This window comes from Lygodium microphyllum, chromosome 30 (genome assembly GCF_053477565.2).
Source record: "Lygodium microphyllum isolate KBCC chromosome 30, Lygodium_microphyllum_v1.1.10, whole genome shotgun sequence".
Taxonomy (NCBI): Eukaryota; Viridiplantae; Streptophyta; class Polypodiopsida; order Schizaeales; family Lygodiaceae; genus Lygodium; species Lygodium microphyllum.
Window position 1 is genome coordinate 117,684,321 of NC_141164.1, and position 18,471 is coordinate 117,702,791.

At 47.6% G+C, this 18,471-nt stretch overlaps 1 pseudogene; it reads right to left on the reverse strand.

The window, feature by feature from the left end:
• Positions 1 to 3,544: 3,544 nt before the first annotated feature.
• Positions 3,545 to 5,413, reverse strand: LOC148010269 (uncharacterized; annotated as a pseudogene).
• Positions 5,414 to 18,471: the final 13,058 nt, after the last annotated feature.

An 18,471-nucleotide genomic window follows, 5' to 3' on the forward strand; every position in this document is an offset into this window, starting at 1 on the left:
GCATATATCAACTCACTTCCTTCTAGGGATCTGTTCCCTAACTTAGGACGCTATTTTGTATATATAACATAAGAGCTTGACATTAGCCACTCCAGAGTATTGCCAAAATTTGTGGTTGATGTTCAAAATCATACCTATTCTGTTCGTAGAGTTAGATCTCCCTCTACATGATGCGATGCTCTCTGTGACCTTAGAGCTTCTAAAGACCACCATTCAAGCCTTCTCTAGCTCAAATATCTTACCGGATTATGTCCTTTGCGAGTTTCTATAAACAAAAAATCATTTGCCTATCTGTGAAGACCTAGTCCTCCATAGCCAGTTCACTTAAAGATCTTTTTCACTTCATCTACTCACTGGTTCCAGCGCACTGAAGGTCCTAACACTCAGATCTAAAGGTCTTAGCATCAAATCAAGGAGGGGAAGATTTGGATTTGTAAGAACTTGAAGGATTTTTCAGATTTGGAAGACTCAAGGAAGAAACATAGTGTCCATTGACACTCATCTAGTGCTCTTAGTACGTGTCTTTTGACACATCTCAATCAACTCTTATGCTGCTCAAATATGATAATTTTGGAGTTGATTTGCTGATTTCTCTACCACCCCAGCATGGGCAAATACTCTCCAACTATTCACTTCAACGGAATCTAGCAAACGCACATCAAACTCATCCTAATGAAGAAGGGCATATGGGCCATTATCAATGGACAAGAAAAAAGCCCCGAGATGCAACTCTTGCAACTACTTGGCATACAAATAATGAAAAAGCATAGGCCATCATCAAATTGGAGTTGGATGACAGCCACATCCATCATGTAGATGCCTGTGACATGTCCCATGACACTTGGGATAGATTAGATACGTTGTTTGATGCAGAGTCCAAATCCTCAAAGTATGGTTTACTAATTGAATTTTTTGAACTTGATATGAAATCTAATACATCCCTAGCATATCATCTGAACTACATGGAAAGTCTCCTAGCCTAGCTTGCAGTGATAAATCTTAAGATGGATGAAGATATTTGTATTGGTGTGTTGTTAAAAAGCCTGCCTCCTGACTATAATAATGTGTCAACTATATTAATCAACATGCCTAGTCCTAAATTGGTTGACATTAAGGCCTCCCTACTAGAAGAAGAAAAGAAGATAAAATCCAAAGAATAACCAAGAACTTCTAAAGATGAACAAATGTTATATGTTGGTAATAGGTACAATGGCAAGAAAGATCAACTGGTATGCGACTTCTGCAAAAGGATTAGGCACACGAAGAAATTATGTCATGCTAGGAAGATGTCTCGAAAAGCCTATCTAGCTGCTATTAAAGAAGAAGAAAACCGTGGAGAAAAGGAAGAAGAAGAAGAAGAAGAATACCACCAAGATAAGGACAAGCTTCATCATTCCTTCTACTCCTATTCTAAGAGACTTTTTTAGACTTGTATTACCTAGCCCTAATGCTTCTGACATAAGCTTGTAAACTCCTCATGTAATCTTGTACTGTAGCCTTTGTACACTTTGTGAGGCCCCTATTATAGCCTTTGGATGTCCACCATGTCTTTGGTACCAACACTTTGCCTTTTCTGTGAGACAACAACCTCTGGTGTTTACCATATTTGGGGTGTGCCCACACTTTGTAGGTGGTTCCTCACTAAAGCCCCTACCCACTTTGTACTTTTTTGGTTGTGATTGAGGAGAGGTGTTGAGATATTGGTAATCACACCCAGATTAGCCTCTTTTTATATGGAGTAGTGCGGGCTCAGGATGCAGAATCCCATATGCACAGTGGTAGAAAGTGCAGCCCAGTCTATCCCTATAAAGCATTGTACTTTCTCTCTTTTTAATACAATGTCATAGTACTTTTGTCTTCCAGTAAAGTGTCTCTATGGTTGTCAACACATAAGATTGTGTTTATGAGTCCAAGCTAATCAAACTTGGAACCTAATTCACTTGTGTAATAGTTGTCTACTCAGTGTCTATGTCAACATGAATCTAGCCTTCATCTTCCATCCACCATAGCTCCTGCCATACTCTAGATCCATGCATTGTAACACAATCAACCACAACAGCGGCCAAAGTAGAACCACCAAGGGATGAAGGGCCCAATTTTGAGCAACTTGATGATACCGAGGCACATCGTGGTTGTGAATAGAGCCCACCACCCCCACCTTCATCAACAAAAGTAGAAGGCTAAAAAGAAGAAGATCTCACCACCGCGCAGAAAGAATGATTGAGGCCAAAAGGAAATGTAGAGAGTTGGTTGAATTCATGAGGAGAAAGTTTAATGCCAGACCAAAAGGAAATGCAGAGAGTTGGTTGAATTCACGAGGAGAAAGTTTAATGCCAAACCACAAGAACACATTTAATGTCCAAATGCCACAAATCAAGGAACAACTACCTATCAATTGGGTACTAGAATTGAACCATTGGGAGAATGGGTGTAGTCCATTTGAATTTGAATTTTTCTATCATTCTACCTTGAATCGAGTGCTACCCCCTCAAGTGGTTGAAGGAGTCATCCAGGTCGCGAAAGAGGTTAGGGAAGAGGTGGCTAGATGAGAGGGTTAAAAATCCCACTTTATGGAGAAGAGAGCTTGTGAAGTATTAGGAGGATAAATTCATGGAAGAGCCAAGAAGGTCAAAGGCTATGAAGCCCCCAACCTAAATGGCACCAAAATATTTGGGACAGTAATTTTGAGGCATGGATCACTTTTTGCAACATGATAGCATATGAAAGGGATGACCCCACCTACATGGCTTATCTAAGGTGCCACATTGTGGATTTTGACTAGGGAAAGCATGGAAGGTACGACTTCCCTTTGATCTACAATGTGAATGTCGCCACTTCTAAAGAATGCTTGACCTTTGGGGCACAAGACCTCCGACCCTCCATTACTCACTTTTTGAACCGGTTCAAGGCATGTCCCGACCTCGCTTTCCTTACCACTTGTAACTACCTCCACCTCTTGCGACTTCTACAAAAACAAAAACCAGTAGCCCAAGAAGAGCACTGACGAAGGAAATTCGGTATGGCAGCCTCTATACTATGCCAAACTCCCTTCTGCCACAAAGTGAATGAGATAAGGGCACCACCTAGTCATGGAAGAGCGGACTAGGTTATATTAATGTCTTCTAAAGACCAAAACTGGCCTATGAGACAAACTGTGATACAACTGATGAGGTCCCAGCTATCCAAAATAAAAGTGCTGAATGAAAAGCTAAAAACTGGAAATTGAAAATACGGTGCTGTGAGTGTGATAAGTGTCGTGTATGTGTATGTGCACACGTAGCTCTAGTACTCCAGATAATGGCTACAAAAGGGGAACAAATGTCGGCTGTGATAGGGGAATAACTGTCGGCTGTGATAAAGTGGTGCGATGTGTATATGTAACAGATGCAGGGAGATATACTATCTTGGGATGTGGTAGCAGTCGTCGAAGTCGCTAATAGCAGGTGATCCCTCATGGATGCAGGATGTGGTACATCGGCGGTGGAGAAAGAGCAAACTGGAGGTCTGAGATCCAATGTGTCGAGTGTCATCGGATCTCAGTCTGCTATCGATGTAGATCAAGAATCCTCCAGATCTCCTGTCGGTGTGGATGTGGGGTCCGAAACCCACGGATCCTCGTGCGGCGTCGGGTACGCTGGTCCTCAGCCTACTGTAGTGTGAGCCCGGAGGTCTGGCTGGAGGCTGGTACAGTAGCTCTCACTCTGTCTATCTGAAAGAACTGTGTAATAGTCGTCTGGGTGGGCCCCTCTCTGACTGGGACCCGCTGTGTGCTCTGCTCTCTGATGTGCCATGCCTCTCCCAGAAAACGGCCAAATGATCTCTGATCCATATCAGTCATACATCCCTGAAGTGAGCTGGTCAATGTGTATCTAGATCTCAACTCTGAGTATGCCGGGCATCTGAGAACAAAATGCTCCTCACTCTCCACCTCTGATCTACAAAGGGGGCATATCCTCTCCTCCCGTGGGATGCCACTGGCTCTGCCACTCTCAATCATAAGCTGATGTGATGATACCCTGAGCTATCCAATAAGAACTCTCAATCGATGTGGCATATAGATCTGCATATATCTCGGAATCTCTATGAATCCCTGCTCTGATATGCTCAAGAACTGTGTATAATAATGTGCCATCTTCAATGGCAGTGGCTGTGCAGGGCTGACCCATGTCCTCTGTATATAAATATGCCATATCTCCTGTCTGACGACTCTGTTCCTCTCAGAGAGAGAGAGGGTGTAAGTGGGAGCTTGAGTATCATATAGAAGAGGTGGGAGTCTATCAATGTCCAGCCCATGTCTGTCAAACCAAGCTCTAGTCTGTGCATACCATGATGTGGTATCCCCCGCTCGAGCCATCTCTTGAGATGCCATATATGCTCTGTATGCAATGCGATCTCTGTCCATATCCTGAAATCTGTGTAGGAAGCAGACTGTCTGAAATAATGCCTCGACTAGCATGGGCGGTGTGGCAAGCTCTGCTCGCACAATGTCATGTGGGGCTGAGGCCTTGCTGCGAATCAATCTAGATATCATGATCACCTGAGGTCTCTCCATCAATGTCCATACATAATCGGCAAGGCCTGGCCCCCATATAGCTGCTCCATACATCAGTGCTGGAGTGACTAGAGTATCAAAGAGCCACCCCTTGGTGCGGGGCTCCTAGAAATGTGCCTGATGACACTGTCGCTCCATAAGAGCCAATGCTGAGTAGCCTCTAGTGAGGCGGTCACGAGCTGCCTATGTCATCGAGAAAATCCCTGAAGCTGCTGTAAAGGTGACTCCCAAATATACATATGATCCAGTGACCTCAATACTCCCTCCTGCTGCCATGAAAATACTCTGTCTGCGTATCTGAGCTGATGTATGGAATATAAGAACCTTGGTTTTACCAAGGTTCACTGTCATGCCTCTCTGTATGCAAAAATCATCCAATGCTAATAAATGCTGTTGTAATCCCTGAGCTGAATCTGAGACCAACACAATGTCATCTGCATATAGTAAGATATGAACTGTGGCTCCACTGAGATCTATACCTCCACCGGTTCGCTGTTGAATAAACTGTGCTATCTCATCAATGTATAGCCCAAATAGAGTCGGTGAGAGTGGGCATCCTTGTTTCACACCAATGGTGCTCACAAGGGGATTTGATATACCTCCCAGACATCTGACTCTTCCAGTAACCCGCTCATGTAGTGCATAAATACCCCACATCATGTCATCATCCACCCCCAGATCAAGTAGGCGTCTGAAAAGCCTCTCTCTCGGAACCGTGTCAAAGGCTTTGTGGAAATCCACAAAGCAACAATACAATCTTTGTTTCTTCACTCGTGTTTGGTCGATCAGACAACGGAGAGTGAAGATGTGGTCTATGGTAGAAAATGCCCGTCTGAACCCTGCCTGTCCGGGTGCGCGCATGCACTCTCTCTCTGCCAGCGTGCTGAGCTCCTCCTCCATCACCGTGCCATAACGTTTGGCCAAAACTGGCCCAATCATGATGGTCCTATACGTGTTAGGATCCATAGGATCCCCTGACTTGTGGATAGGTACAATGGTGTGCTCTATCCACGAGTCAGGGAACCCCTCAGACAATGCATGGTTGAAGAGGTGAGCAATGAGTGGAGCCAATGTGTCTCTGCCATATATAATATGCTCTGCCTGAAGATCAAACTGGTCTCGAGCGTAGCCATGCTGTAACCGTGAGATAGCATGTTTCACCATACTAGTGGTGAAAAAGGATGAAATACCCAGTCTCGGTGTACATGGTGTGGGTATCAGTGTGGCTGTGCGGGTACATGATATAAACTCTGTGCGTATCCATGCCATACTGCAGGGTCATGTATCGGTGTGGGTGAGCGTGGTTCTCTGATTTGCCTCCATGCCTCTGTACAATCTCTGCTCATAAGAAGGTGGTATATATCCCAATATCTCTCCTCCCATTCCCGCTTTTTACGGCGGGTCAAGCGGTCCATGCGTCTCTGCGCCTGTTTGTGTGTGATCTCTCCTTTGGCCTCCAAATCGCGTAGCTATCGACGTAGATCTCTGCACTCATCATCATACCACCTGTTCTATGGCATGGTACCGGTCCGAGGGGGGTGCATGTATGTGTGATGTGAAAAACTGAGTGTAGCAAAATCATGCAGAATGCGTGTGATATCAGTGGTCAGTGTATCAAGGGGTGCGTATGGATCAAGTGACGTGATGTGCTCCTCCAGATGCTGTGAGCAAACATGTGAGAGCTCATGAGTGAAGTGTATGGTAGTATGTATGTGGGGTATGATATCTGCAGGTGGTGATGGTAACGAGGTGAGGAGTGAGAAACTGAGAAAGGTGTGATCGGCACCGAGTGGAAGTCTCCCAAGGCCGAAGGACTCGATAGTATGCATCCCATCGATCGGTCCGAGTAGATAATCTACAGTACTCTCGCCCCCCATGTGGAAAGCATGTAAGACCTCCTGAATATGGCCATCGTGCCATCCCGTTATAAATAACGAGATGATGTCTACTACCAAGCTCAAGTAAATGCCCTCCATACCCTGTGGCGTCTGGCCCAGTATCTGCTGACTCCTGATTGATCCCCAACTCCTCAGGGTCTAATGCTCTCATGATCTCTGGCTGCTCCATATCAAAACTCTCACACTGTCGGCTCTGTGTGCGCTCGTTGAAGTCCCCCATAAGGAAGACCTCACCCAAACTAGAATACATAATAATGTCCTCTGAGAGCTGTGAATAAGGGGAGGGGGAATCTCTGGCCTGAATATCACCCTGCATAGTAGCATATCTGGACCCTCGTGGTGAAAAGTAGCATACTGCCATATAGATCCATCTCTCATCTGATATCTGCACTCTGATCCATATGTAACTGGCCTCCTCATCTCGTCTCACTAACTGGATATGTCTCTGTATCCCCTGACGGAATAGAACTGCCACCCCTCCTGAGCCCCTAGATGTACTCTGCCTAGTAGTAGCCCGGTATGCAGATACCCACTCAAATCCTGTAATGCATGGAAGCCCTCTCTCTGGGCTCTCATGTGTCTCTGTGAGGCATATAACATCATGGTCAGGTAAAATCTCCTCAAGTCTGTCCGGTCGTGACCATAGGGAGCCGTTGCAGTTTCAAACTGCTACACATATCGGGATCTCCTGTGCAGTCCTCTGCCCTGTCTCATAGGCCACGCCCCCCTATTTGGTGGGGCGTCCATCTATAAAAATCCGACCATCTCGATAGAAGGCCTTACGGCCTTCTCTACGTACTTGGAGTATCTGTGGCATGCATGCTCGTCTATGTGCAATCTACATCTGAGTCAAGTCCTCATCCATGAAGATGGGAGCCCCAGTCATCCCTCGGAGCGAAATCCGCTTCCGCGAGAGAGAGAGAGAGAGAGAGAGAGAGAGAGAGAGAGAGAGAGAGAGAGAGAGAGAGAGAGAGAGAGAGAGAGAGAGAGAACTACAAGAAATAGATGAATCAATAAAACTTAAGAGGGCACAGGAGATGGAGAATCCTCAAGACAACCAATATACATAATATGGACACCAATAGCATGGGCTTATTACAATGTAGAGCATGCATAAGCTATAGTAAGGGAATGAACTACATAAGCTCATGAGAGAGAATGGGGAAGGCTCAATAGGGCTGAAGAAGGCCTCTTGGCTCTCTCTTGCAAATTACAAAGGAGAATGCCTCTTTATATAGGCCTTGAGGGTGTTTAGGGAGGAGGTTAAGATAGAATAGGAATTAACACCACCAAAGTTGCATTAAGGCGGTTCCACCAATGTGGAAGCTCCATCTAGATGTTTTGTTGACCAATTTTATACTTAATCAAGTTCCATCATAGGTGAGTTGTCTCCATTTTCCCCCCCATAGCTTGAGTCCAAGAGCTCTCCTATAAAAAAATATAGAGAATCTTCATAAAATAAGATCATATCTAGCAATAATCGTGAGAGAGTAGTGAGAATTCATACATTACTACTACAATTAAGGATGATTTGAGGGTGATTTAGGAGGGGAATTCTAATGGTTTATTAGCTTGAGAGAGAGAAGAAAAGAGCGGAAAGGGTTGGGAGTCTAATAAATGATGTTTTATGGAAGTGTTAAGTGTGGGGAAGAAAGTGTGGGTGTGTATAAAATTTGGAGATGGTCTCCACCGTAGTTGGAAAAAGTTTGCGTCCACCATTTTGGCCATATATCCTGACTCATGGCTCCAAAAAATTATAAAAAAATACCAGCCAAAACTTCAGCTCACGCGCTACAACTTTTATGTTGAAAAGTTTTTTTGGATCGGAGTGGAAGTATTTTTAAAAAATCTTACAAAATCATGTGCCTGATTTTTCTTCCACAATGCTTCCAAGAAGGGTCCCATTTGTTTGAATTATCATAAGGCTCCAAAGTCATGACATTATGAGCCTCACATGCCCTTTGGATGGCTCCAAATCCATTTCATGTCTTTTCTTTTCACATTATGCATTTTTCCTTCACCTTCCTCCATTGATCTTTACTCTTCACCCCCTTTGGTAAACCGGTCCATGAAATATTTCCATGCAGTGATTTCTTGGATTTCCCAAGAGGTTGTTCCCACCCTCTTCTTTATTTCAAACCTCCAAATGTACAAAAAATCAACAAAGTTTTAGACAAATATTTTTTTTGTGATTTTCTCAGATCATATAGTCCCCCCAACCTAGCTGGAGGTATTTATGCCTCTAGACACTCTTTGGTATCTTGATCTGAACCCACCCTGATGTGATAGGGTTTTAAGCGCCATCCATTTACCCTGGTCTTGTGCACTTTTCCCTCAATGTCTTGAAGTTTGTAGGAGCCATTGTTGAATTTTTTTGTGACCCAAAACGGTCCCTCCCACCGGTAAAGAAACTTGCCATCCTTTCTTTTATCAAAGCGATTGTCATATCGAAGCACTAAAGATCCCTCCTTGATGTTTTTATCTGTTAGCTTCTTGTTGAACTTTTTTCTACACTTCTCAGCTTCCTGGGATTAGTGGTTGATGGCTTCTTCATGATCCAATTGTAGCCTCTCTAGGTCCAGTAATCTTTGATGTAACTTCTCCTTTTGAGAGCCTACTGTGCTACCTAATACCCGAAGGCAAGCTAATTTCATCTCAATAGGCAAAAGAGCCTCTTGTCCATAAACTAGATGAAAATGTGTGAACCCTAACATGGTTTTGAAGGAGGTTTTGTAAGCCCATAGAGCTCCACTAGGGTGCTTGTCCCAATCCCGAGGCCTTGAATGTACATGTTTGCTGATGATTTTATAAATCATTTCATTTACCTTTTCCACCAATCCATTGCATTGAGGGTAGTAAGGGGTAGAGTGTCGTCGTTGAATTTTTAGCTTTTGCATTCTACTTGTGATGTCATGTGCAAAGTGGCCTCCACACACATCATCATGGCAAGCTTTTAAGATTTCTTCAATTTCCCATTTTGAAGGCACTTTCCTAAGCACACCATCCTTACCAAGACAATACATGAAACTATCATTTACCATGTGATATCTTGTAGCCTTCCAAGCTAGCCACTGTCTTTCTCCCTTAGTCAGGTGTTTGGGAGCTTCTCCTTGGTCTAAGAGGTGTAGAATATCTTCTAAGTCTTCCTTGCCTTGCTAAAGTGGGGGTTTGATAGCCACTGCTCCCACCATCGACTCATTCAGCCTTTGACGATGCTAGATGGTCGGCATCCTTGTTTTGATATCTTGGCACATGATGTACTTGTGCCTCCCTAAATCTTCTCATAAGAGATTTGGCCTCTCTCATTTTACTAGAGAGGTTTGTATTTTTGCATGCCCATGTACCTTGCATCTGCCTTACCAATAGCATGGAGTCTCCAAAAGCATTCAACCTCTCGATTGAATTACTAAGACACCAACAAAGACCATGAATTAAAGCTTGATATTATGCCTCATTGTTAGAGTGGACACCTTCCAAGATGATTCCTTCACCATAGATTTTTTCTCCTAAAGGAGAGAAAACAATAATGCATGCGGCTGCCTTATCCTTAGTTCTCTTGTATGCACCATCAAAGTAGAGACTATAAGCATCTACAAGAGTCTTTATGGATGGGGGTGGTGGAAGGTCCTTTCTTTTCATCCTGAGATTTTTCTCATAGTACCTGTTTGTCAAAATATTAGCCAGGCATGCTCGAGTTTGTTAACCCCAACACGAAGAGAGCGAAAGAAAGTGGAAAAGACGCAAGGCAAAGGTGGAAAAAAGGTAACCCGACGGAAGGAAAAGAAGGAGAAAATGCCAAAAGCGCAAGGACAACCGTTAAAGGCCAAGGCAACCACGAAAAGGGAAAGGCGCATAAAAAGCGCACCCTAAAATCTTGTAAAAGAGTGCCGGGCTCTCACCCGTGCGATTTGTAAATATAGAAGGGTAGTGAAAAGGAAACAAGGAAGATAAAAGGACAATAGAAAACAGGGCTTGGGCTATGACCGGCCATGTAAAAAAGGGAAAAAGGGAATGACCGCCCAAAAGGGAAGTAGGGTTTTGTATATAAAGTTGAAAAGTGAATGAAGAGCTCATTGTTTGGTGTGGCAAAACTAGTCTCCTTCTTCCTCTCTTCTTCTCTCCTTCTTGCTTGTGTATTCTCTTGAGAGAGGGAGTGTGAGAGTGTGAGGGAGTGAGTGTGTGAGAGAGTGAGGAATCAAGAGGGTGAAGCTCTCCACCATCTCCTCTCCCATTCTCCTCTTCTCTTTTCTTCTCTTCTCTTGCGCGCGCGGCTATGGAGGATGAGGCTTGGAGATGGAGGAGGCTTGAGGATGCTTGAGCTAGCATCAAGAATCGTGGAGCTACCGAAGTGTGAGAGAGAGGAGGGTACTCGATCAAGCATCAAGGTAAGTTCACTGCATTTGTAGGATCGACGGCGCGTCGGCTAGGTGAGAGATAGCCATGAGAGCTTGCTTGGAACGCTTGAAACAATAAGCGGTCCGTGGGTCTTGGCGGTTGAGCGAAAGCTCCCACATTTTGGTTCCGTTGTCGGGACCAACGGATTCAAGCTTGAGCACTCGCGCGCCCCATATCGAGCATCGAAGTAGGGCATTCACCCTGAAACGGAGCTTGAGATAGGTAGGAAGTCGGGTGTTTTTTATCTTCAGAACAGGTGAGTGTTTTGGAACAATCTGGTTATTAATGATTGGAAAACATGGAGAAATTAGTTCAGTGTTTTGCTTTCGATTCAGGATGTGTTTAGGATAGATTAGCAGTAGGAAATCACACACGAAAAGACAGAGGGCTGCTGCTGTGAAACAGGGGGAAAACCACAGGAAACAAAGGGAAAAAATGGAGTAGATGCAAGGTAACGGCATAGAAAACGCCGAGGAAGGAACCTGTAGTGTGTAGGGCAGAGCCAGCAGGGTACAAACTCTGGGAGGGCAAGAGGACCCCATTTCCAACCAACGGAGAGCGAGAGAGATAGAGAGTGAGTGAGTAAGTGAGCTGGGTCGCCGTCCGATCAACTGGAGCTAGGAGAACATCACATTCGGTGACTTCAGGTAACCGACCTCGTCCACCCCACTTTAGCTCTGTCGCGGGGTAATCGCACGACCAATAGGATAATACACCTAGTGAGAATCGAGCAAATCGGTGTGCGTAACTCATCGGACCGGCGGAATCGGACGGTCGACCCAGTGTTCGATTCCCAGAATCGGACACTCAGACAACCGTCCGATCGGAACAACCCGTTCAATCACTAGGCTCGGACCAACTGGTCCGATTAGACGTGCCACGTGGCACTCGGACCAACTTGTCCGACTCAACCACTCGGACCACTCGGACGCTCCGACTCGGACCCACCCGGTCCGATCGGACGAAGTAACACACGTCACCAGTCGGACCATGTCTGGTCCGATTCCTAGAATTGGACCCATCCATAATCGGACCAGTAAGAATCGGACCGCCTAGAATCGGACCGATTCCTCGCACACTCGCCCATCCGATTCTTGAGAATCGGACACGCGGACCTTAAGACCCCCACTTCGCCCTAACATACCTGGTCCGATCCCCACAATCGGACCACTGGTAAATCGGACGTCCGATTCCCAGAGCCAAACCAAAACAAGACCTGACCCATCCAGGGACACACTAGGGCACTCCCCCAGCGACCCACCCCCACGTGAGCAACAGGAAGCAACATAGGACCCTGAGACCCGTAAGGCGGCTAGGACTAGAGTAGCAAATCCTGTCAGGCCCAAAACGAGCAAGAGTGAGTAAGACGTAGGGGAAGCACTCACAGCACTCTGATTGAATTTCCGCACTTGAAGAACACTTAAGAAAGTCGACAGCCTGATTGAGCACGAGTGCACGAGGAACAACGCACTCATGAGTGACCCTAAGTTGAGCACTGCATTCAAAAATTAAAAAGAACTCACTCAGATAAATTACCAAAAAACCCACCACTAGGAGAAAACCCAAGCGTAACAAACGCACAGAGCACAAGGCAGGATCAAGCAAGGAGTGACAATGACAAGGATCTGACTTACAACCAGGCGCGAGAATTCCACCATGACAGAGGGAGGCTCAAATCATCGGTTTGCAGGGGAGCTAGATGTTAGCGCATTTTCGGAAGCCATACAGCAAATGGTGAGCAGTTACGATGCACAGGCCAGGTACGAACACCGTGGCAGGATGGGAGAGGCAATCATTGCGGACCTAGAGGAAGAGAGGAGGCTAGCCTGCAAGGCATTGCAGGGCATAGCAGAATATAATAGGGATCAACAAGCCAGGAGCCTAAGGCAAAGCATGGAGCTGCATGAGGTGCAGCGAGTGTTGAACTTGGCTGGCCGAAACCGAACAGACCAGGAAAGAGCACTCGAGGAAGACCTAACGTTGGGCGAGCTCCTCATGAAACGGCTGCTCAATAACACCGCGGTCGAACAAAATGCCGCTGCGCTAGCAACCTTGCTACTCGCAGGACTAGGGGCAACCCAAGGATCAAAGAGCCAAGCCAAAATACCTATCGTCGCTAAGCAACTCGACAAGTACCAGCCACCGGACGACCCGTACAGCTTTGTCGAGCAGTTTGAGCAGGTCTGCGAAGCCAATGGCCTCAACGACCAGGCCCAACGTTCGCAAGCATTCGGACTCTGCTTAAGCAATAAGGGTAGGACGTGGTATACGAGCCTAGATGCTATAGAACGGGCCAACTTCAATAACCTCAAGGACCTTTTTGTGAAGAGGTTTGCCGAACCCGGATACTCTGACAACCTGCTAGTGCGCCTGATGAACGTCAAGCAGAAGGAGAGGAAGGGCATCCGCGACTATGTGACCCACGTGAGAAGCCTCTTTAAGAGAATCCCCTTGGGCGAAAGACCGACTGACAGGGCAGTGTCCACCGTATTCATCAGCGGGATTCGGGATGAAGAATTGTACAAAGCACTAGCAGGCAACTCGAGCTTGCAACGGGACATAGTGGCTAGGGTTTTTGACGAAGCCATTAGGGTCGATGACCAGCTAAAAGAGCGGAGCTCCAGGAGCTCGAATCCAGAAGAAATTAACCCACGGAGTTTAGAACGAATGCCAACCTCTAGCGAGCGATCCAATGCATCGTCCCACAATAAGGGGAAGGCCGCCGAGACGGACCACGGCTTGGCCGAGGTCAAGACAGAACTGGCCAAAATACAAGACATGTTAAGGCGACCTACGCGTCCGCATGTCCAGTGCGTGTACTGTGGAGAAAACCACCTGCCAGCAGAATGTCAAGACCCTAGGTCAAGACCCTGCGCTAACTATGGAAGGCTTGGCCATGATGCCGCACACTGTAGACTACCACGAAGACTACCATACACACAGCCCTACGGCCAGCTCTATCCGGCTAACAGGCCACAGCCATTCTACGGAAGGGGAGCCCCACTTGCCCTACCAGCACCTAACGACACGAAGCCAGCGGTCCCTAGGTTGGACATAAATCCTATCGGTATTCCTAGACCGCCTAGTCCCTATGTGACCCACCCACCGAGCGATGCTCCCGTGCACTACGTAGAGGAGCCCAGTGACGAAGAAACCTACATATACCCTTACGTCTCGCATGACGACGAGGGCAATGCAATCCTCATGGATTACCGACCAGTACCGGTGATGGCACTAGGACGAGGACAGGGTAGAGGCCTGGGAGGGCAGCCACAGGATCCGGTCACTTGTTGGACGTGTGGACATCCCGGTCACGTCTCATCACCCTGCCCAGAAAGAGAGCAGCAAAGTAGGAACAAAGCTGACCAAAGGTGTGCAGAGTGCGGAATCACTCATCTTTTCATAGATTGCCCAAAACGAAAGCCACCTTCTGGTTCAGCTAATTTGCCATCTGTCCCGCTGGGACTGTTTGGTGTTGAAAACCCCGATGGGGAGGCCACACCTATCCCCCTACGAGTGATGACCCGAGCACAAACGAAGCAGGCCGGCGTCTCTCTGCCAGGACCTAGCAATCTCGACGCTACCTCAGTGGGAAAGAAAAGCCGTAGGTGGAAAAAGAAGAGATCAGAGGCTAAGGTCGCACTAAAAACCGACAGCATTACGACCTTACCCCACGGAAAGAAAGTCTCAGACGCAGAGGCAGAGACTTCAGCCCCTAGAACTGCCCAACAGGAAAGCGCTAAGGTAGGGGAATACCCACATCCCAGGCGGCAATTGGAAGCCATAGAAAAGGTGAAGGAATGGGTGAGGGAGGCTCAACAACACCTCAAGGATGTCGAACCCATCACGGAGGATGAGATTGAGGATCTCTCCAGCATGAGTGTGCCGTTATCGCTACCCCAACCTAAGTCTGCTGAGGCTACTACGCCAGAAGCAGTGCCGACAAGGCCAAGCCTAGACGTAACAGACCCACAGGACAGCCGTGGCCATTGGCCCGGACAGTCTGAACAAAGGGAAGGACGAGTGTTTAGCAATCTCCTAACCACACTACTGATCACTCCTGTAACGATTGGACTGGGAGAGCTGCTCAGGCAGCACTCTACCCTATGGCAGGACCTCAAACAGTGGGTCGAAAGACCACACGAGCAAGCTCCAGCAAATGCTCAAGACTAGGATGCAGAAATGCACTTACCAAGTTTGACGCTACACTCATACCCTAAATCCTTGCACATCAACGCCTTCTGGGAGGGCTCGAAAATGCACGCAGTCCTGCCAGTCCTAGCCCTGGGGAACGCAACGAGAAAGGGGATCGTAGACACAGGAGCTGGGGTTAGTGTGCTTAACCATGCAGTGCTATAGAAGTGGGGAAACCCGCCTGTCGAAGCTGCTCGGTTTAACGTCACGCTAGCAAATGGCATGCGAGTGAGACCATTCGGGGTCTTGAAAAATTGGCCAGTGAAGATTGCAGGAGTCCAGTTCTCTGTCGACTTCATCGTCATGAAGGGAGTGGACTATGATATCTTATTGGGTCGACCCTGGATGCGCAATGCCAGAGTTATCGAAGACTGGGGTAACAGCCCGATCTTCCTGGGCAACCGAACTGACGCTGTGAGAATAGAGATGGACACTTGGAAGACCTCACCAGTCGACCTGGATGCCATCTCTACTCTACTCAAAGGAACCACCCAGAACAAGGAACCCTATGGGTCCTTGACGAAGTATATCCCTTGCCCAGAGGACGAGCAGGATTGGATGCACATTCTCGCTACACTTGATCTGTCGTTCTCAGATCATGAAGCGTACGAGCAAGCTGTCAAAACAGTTGGCAAGCCAAGAGAAACACAGCCTACACATGTCTACATGATGGCAGCAAGCCTCCATGACGGGCCTAAGCCTGTCGCCTCCCAAGTGCCAACCAACAGGAGAGAACTCCAGGGAATACTGGGGCACCTAACGGACCGACTGGCACGCAACGCAGCCACCAATCTCAAGCCGCTCCAAGACCTCTTGGAAGAACCCGAATGGAAGTGGACCAGAGTGCACGAACTAAATCTCAGGTACAACTGGGCATTGGTCCCCGACCAACAAAATGAGGCAGAGCAGGTCTTGGGGGACGATGAGCAGTCCAACGAGGCAGATTCCGGCGACGAATACGAAGATTGCCAACCCTTCGATGAAGGAAGTGAGAGTGAGATGGACACCGTAGAATATGACACCGAAGGGCGAGAGATTGAGCAAATCCGAGCAGATGCAAAACCGCAGCCGAGGCCGGCCCTTAGAATGGACCAAGGAGTCATGTGTGCGAAATGCGATCGTGCTTGGTTGGAACAGATGGGAGCTGTGGATTTTAAGCAGGCCGGCCTGACCCAACCAAAAACGACAGCAATGCTTAGAACCGAGTCGCCATCCGAACTGCGGCCGCTAGGGGAGACCACCTCCTCTAGTGAAAATGGGGAATTCGACTCTGAATCTAAAGTTACTTCAGAGGATGACCCAGAAATCCCTAGGCCACCCATGACAAGACGCACCATGGGAGACTTACCCATCCACCTGAGGCGCCGACGGTTATGGCAGAATGAAGCAGAGCGTCCCAACGATGTGCGATCAGAGGAACAAAGGAAGCCACAAGACCTCCCTAAGCGCTTTTTGAAATTCAAAAGAGGGGACAAGGTGGTGACTCACAACATACCCATGACAACGGATGCAACGCCGGTCAAGCAGCGACCATACCCCATGAATCCAAAGCACGCCTATGCTGTCAAGGAGGAAATTGACAAGTTGATGCAAGCCGGATTCATTTACGAAATTGAGCACACGGACTGGGTATCACCCATAGTCATTGTGATGAAGAAAAACAGCAAGATTCGAGTGTGCATCAATTACAAGAAAGTAAACGCCACGACAAAGAGAGACAACTACCCCTTACCGTACATCAAGCACATGCTTGAGAGGGTGGCAGGTAAGGAAGCCTACAGTTTCCTGGATGGCTTCTCGGGATACAATCAGGTGCAAGTGCACCCTGCGGATAGGCACAAGACCGCCTTCGCCACTGAGTGGGGCGTCTTTGCCTATGTAGTCATGCCATTCGGGCTAACCAAGGACCGAAGCCTGCCAACGAGCCTACGAGGAACTGAAAAAAGCCCTAACAACGGCACCTATCCTACGACCCCCAGATTGCACTATGACATTTCATGTACACATCGACGCCTCTAAGTTCGCCGTGGGGGCAGTGTTGTGCCAACCTGGTGAGCATAACTTAGATTACCCAGTGAGTTTTGCGAGCAGGCAGCTCACCGAAATAGAGATGAATTATTCGACAACGGAAAGGGAGGGATTAGCCATGGTATTCGCCGTGAAGAAGTTCTGACATTACCTGCTAGCCACCCCCTTCACCTTCTTTGTAGACCATCAAGCCCTGCTCTATCTAGTCAACAAACCTTGCGCTACAGGGCATATAGCCCGATGGCTTCTCCTACTCCTGGAATTTGACTTCTCGGTGGTAGTACGGAAGGGAAAACAACACTACATGGTTGACCATCTGTCCCGAGTACCCACAGAAGAAGCTGCTGGACAAGGCATTGTAGACAAGTTACCAGACAGCCACTTATTCCGCATATCCAGCGAAAAAGACCTATTCAGGGCCGACCTGACACCATACTGGGCAGACGACATAGTCCAAGTGCTCGAGCATGGGCTGCCCGAACGACCAATAGAACGGGCACGGCTTAGGCGATTAATCCTAAAGATCCAGCCCTATCAGTTGATTGCAGGCCAGCTCTATAGGCTGGGGCAAGACGGTCTGCTACGTAGATGCATATGTGAGCATGAGATGCACGATGTGCTCTCAGAGGCGCACAACGGTATTGCAGGAGGACACTTTAGCGGGGAGACTACAGCACGAAAGGTGTTGCAGTCCCAGCTATGGTGGCCCACACTCTTCCGTGATGCCTCACAATTTGTCAAACATTGCGATGAGTGCCAACAGACAAGGGTCCCGGTCCGTAAAGATCAGATGGAGTTAACCCCGGTCATCGCTTGCCAACCTTTCGAAAAGTGGGGAATTGACTTCATAGGACCCATCAGCCCCGCGGCACAATACTCACAGGCTAGATACATCGTGGTGGCCACGGACTACCTCACCAAATGGGCGGAGGTGAGGGCCACACGGAAAAACGATGCTAGGACAACTGCCAAGTTTTTATGGGAGCAAGTAATCTCGCGTTTTGGTTGCCCCATCGAATTGGTTAGCGACCAGGGAACGCACTTCATCAACGAAGTGATAGCCCATCTCCTATCCATCTTCCTCATCATCCATCGCAAATCCTCACCCTACTACCCTCAGGCTAATGGCCAGGCTGAGTCAACCAACAAAATTCTCATCACTGTCCTGACCAAAGTAGTCTCAGCTTCACGAAGTGACTGGGATAACAAGTTGATGGCAGCCCTGTGGGCCTACCGAACAGCTTATAAGACGGCCGTCGGACAAACGCCTTTTAGGCTAACCTATGGGACCGAAGCTATTCTTCCATTAGAATTCTTCGTCCCTAGCCTGCGGGTAGCACTCCAAGAACGATGGGAGGGGAGGGAGGCATGGACGCAACGCTTGGTCGAGCTAGAACGCCTATC